This window comes from Galeopterus variegatus, unplaced genomic scaffold (genome assembly GCF_000696425.1).
Source record: "Galeopterus variegatus unplaced genomic scaffold, G_variegatus-3.0.2 Scaffold160, whole genome shotgun sequence".
NCBI classification, from domain to species: Eukaryota; Metazoa; Chordata; class Mammalia; order Dermoptera; family Cynocephalidae; genus Galeopterus; species Galeopterus variegatus.
The window spans coordinates 484,293-488,359 of record NW_007726271.1 but is presented as its reverse complement, the minus strand read 5'-3'; the positions used below and the strand labels follow the sequence as shown (position 1 = coordinate 488,359).

The window sequence follows — 4,067 nt, the reverse complement described above, 5'->3', positions numbered from 1 at the left end:
TAACACTGAACCAAATGGTGATAAGAACTGTAGATGATTGTCCCCAAACCCCCAGGACTGAGTGTGCTTCATCTCCAAAGGCTGATTTTGCAGGCTGTATTTCCCCATGCTAGAACTGCACATATGTGAATGGTGGGGGGTGGGGGACACCATTTCCTGATGAGGTGCGTTATCGTGCAGCAGGCCACGAGAAAACTAAATTACCGGTTAAGACGCTTGGAAGGAAATGGAGAGCTAAGGAAGTGCACTAAGAATAAAAACACAATACATAGGCTAACAAAATTACGAGAGCCATAATCACGGGATATAGAGAAGAAAATTCACTTAAGACAGTGCAGCGATGCCAGTTTTCATGAGGGCACCCTGGTTATGTATCTGCTCCACTAATCTAGGGGGACAGCCCAAGGGACTCTTTCATTTCTTTACATGACCTACACTTCCATTCTCAGTTATGCTATCAACAACGGAGAAAAGTTCATTTCATGCTCATTTCAAACACCTGTCAACATGATGACCATGAACAGGGCCGGCTGCCAACTCTGTGCCTCAAAATTGGTCCACAGTCTGAACAGCTGTGCAAACTATCTTCTTGTACACCCTCAAATCAGCTGGATGTTTGTCAATACCCCCAATTACACCCCTCTATGCCCTTCCCCATTTCCTAGTTATCAGTTCTCTTCCTTCCAAATGGAAAACAGAGACATTCAGGTGGAAGTTAGGATCAATACTGTCCTCACTTAACTGCTTCCCCCCCATACTTCCAACCCTCTCCCACCCTCCACCACCATCACCACCAGGAACCCCAACTTCACCCCTCACCTGTGAAAGTACAGGTTGAGCATCCCTCATCAGAAAATCCAAAATCCAAAATGCCCCCAAATCCAAAACTTTTTTGAGTGCTGACATGGTGCTCAAAGGAAATGCTCATTGGAGCATTTCAGATTTCAGGTTTTTGGATTAGGAATGCTCAACCGGTATATATTCTGCAAATGTTCCAAAATCCAAAACACTTCTGGTCCCAAGTATTTTGGATAAGAGATACTCAAACTGCACCTTGGCTGCTGGTCTAAGATTTAACCTCTGTCTCCTAGGAAATTGTTAAACCTTGTGACAGTCTCTTCTGTACATGAGAGAGCACCTAAGCCCTGAAGTCCAGGTGGAGGCCCTCATACTGCAGGGATGAACACTTCTCAGCCAGACTAACTGTACAAAGTGCCCTTAACCCTGGGGTTTAATCCTGCCTGCTGGAAACACCTTGCTGCCAACCAAAGGCTTCAGACATACCTCTCTAGTCAGGCCCAAGGTCAGAACTTAGCATTGTAAATTCAAGTCCAGAGCACTGGCATCCTGATTTTTCAGGCTTTCTGCCAAGAAACCTCTTGTCTAGTAAGCTCTGTGGGGAGGGCTTGTTTGGGGTAGACATAAAGGCATCAGCTTCTAGAGCTCAACCAAAAAAAAAAAAAGTAATCCACCATTTCCTCAAATAAAAATATTCTACCAACTAAGATTACACTGAATTTGACAAGGCATTGTAGACATGTAAATAATCTCTAGCCCATCATTTCCAAAAATCAAGTTTCCTTTCAATTTTGGCTGCAGTAATGTCTTTCCTGAGAAAGACGGTCTTTTCCTCTTCTTATCCCCTTCTTTTCTGCTTCCTCCTCCTCTTCGGCAGTGTCGCTTCATTGTGAGGTTTCTCCCAGGTAAAGAACACACCCTCCTCCCCTGGAGTTAGATGACTGTCACCCTGAAGAGTCAATCTTTGAGCAGGAAGGGACAGGAGTCCCTGAGAGTCCCCAAGAATCCCCTGCCTGACGCCTATTCACTGCAGGGAGCAGAGGAAGGAGGCTGGACGGACAGGCAGCGTGGACGGGAAGAAGCAGGGAGCCATTGCCTCTCCGGTTGGCCAGTGAGTGATTAACTGTATTCTATCAGAAAGGGCGATTGATCACACCACCAGCAACTCCCACACAGGACTGTCACCAGGGCTATAACCTTCTTGTGACCCTTCTTAATGAGAAAGGCTTGACCTGAGTCTGACAGCATCTGCCTTGGGGCAAAGAGGCACATCCCTACTCTTTCCTCGGATCCTTCATTCTGCGATTTCCACATTCCACTCAAAGCCTGAGGTTCACGTGAAAGTATTTTGAGGCTCATGTGTTCAAATGAAAGTATTTCTGCAGAATGACCATGTGATGCATGTCTTACCAGTCTTGAATTACAGCACATGTTTTATCACGAAGATGGAAGGACCAACTCACAGGGGGCCCTACACTAGCTATCTATTAAAATCTAGCTATCTTCTCAGAAGTCTTGCTTGCCAGCTTATTTGGACTTCTCAGGGACACTAGTTACAAAATGAATATAGAAATCAACCAGAAAGATTATTTATGTTGATAAATTTCAAACATTGTAGATTTGCCATAAACAATTTAAGTACGAGTTATAAGTAAATTATAAGCAAACTCAGTCCTATACCCAAGTGCCACCTCATTGGAATGGCCTTCCCTGACCACCTTACTTAACACAGCATGCCTGTCACCACTATCTCTTCCTGTGACCTGCTTTTATTTATTTTTTTTATAGAACTTTACTCTGCTTGGGTTTAGACTATATGTTTTTTATTTTATCAGCCCCATACCCACCCTGAGTGGATGTTCTACCTTGTTGGGCGCCCAGAGTCTGGAACAGTACCTGACACCATTTAGGCACTGAAATATTTGTTTGTTGAATGAATGAATGATGCCTCCAGGGATTCAGTGATCTTTTAGCAATTAATGTTAATAGCATCACAGTATAGAGTTGCGATCACCTCATCCAAACTCCTTGTTTTACATTTGAGAGAACCCAGGTCTAAATTAGTGAGGTGACAACCCAAGGTGTCAGGGTTAGCTGATGGCTGAGATAACACTGAGCTCAGGTCTCCTGATGAGAAGAGCTTCTCCCTGTGCAATCGTAACAGGAGAGTAAACAAGTCATCCTTCTACATCTATACACGTCTATCTGTCTCTATACACATCTATACCCATCCATATCTTTATAGATACGAGGCTACTTCAAAAAGTTTGTGGAAAAATAGAATTGAAAGATATTACAAATCTTTCCATGAACTTTTGGAAGTCCTCTCATATATCTATATATTTGTATGTCTATATAAAATTCCATGACCTTAATTGAACTAATCTGGGATGTGGTCTGTAGTATTGAGTCATTTTACATGTGACATGGAAAGAACTGGTAGATAAAGCAGAACACATATTTGATGCAGTTCATTGACAGCCTGGGTATCCTAACAGAATGAAAAGTGATTTTTCCATATATTATTTTAAAATGATAGAGCCCTGCTTCAAACCAATATTTCTTGTTTACTGAACAATAGTTATGAACTATTTATTCATTAGAAACAATAATTTTTAAAAAGGTGACAGACCACGTGGTCACAGCTGAAAAGGTGGTACATTAATGTTGGGAAAGCCAGCTCGAAAATAGAGAGAAGATATGAGAAATAACACAATATTTGGTTGTGGAAAGTGCTTTTGTAGTTTCATTTGAATATAGTTACAGCTCATGCCTGTGCATTCAGAGCTATAAAAATAAAGTTAGAAAACCACTTTGTGTTTGAGCAGCTATCTGGAGATATCTACCTAGTTTTCCCATCTACTATGCTGAAGTGACTCCTTTGCCTAATTCTCTTTGTTATGTAAATGTTGTTTTGGTTAGAGAAAGAGCTGACTGGGTAGCTAAGATGATTAGAACATGGTGTTATAACACCAAGGTCAAGGTTCGGATCCCCATACTGGATCCTTATACTGGACAGATGCAAACAAACAAACAAAGAATCCAGTATTCTGCAGTGCAAAAGATTGTTGGTTGCATAAAGGGAGTACGAATAAATTTGGCCACGAAATGGTTTTTGAGAGTGAAAACTACAGTGCAGCCACTCAGAGGTACTATAGGGTTGGATTCTCTGTGCTTCTTTATTATCTTTGTCAAATAAAAAACAAATCTGGGGAGAGTGCGGTGCTGATAACACCAAGGCCCCGGGTTCGGATCCCACATAGGGATGG

General features: G+C 42.2%; 1 protein-coding gene across 1 annotated transcript in view; it reads right to left on the bottom strand.

Annotated features, from left to right (window-relative positions):
- Positions 1–4,067, bottom strand: part of SGPP2 (sphingosine-1-phosphate phosphatase 2) — a 66,840-nt gene that overhangs the window by 50,520 nt on the left and 12,253 nt on the right. The window lies entirely within an intron of this gene.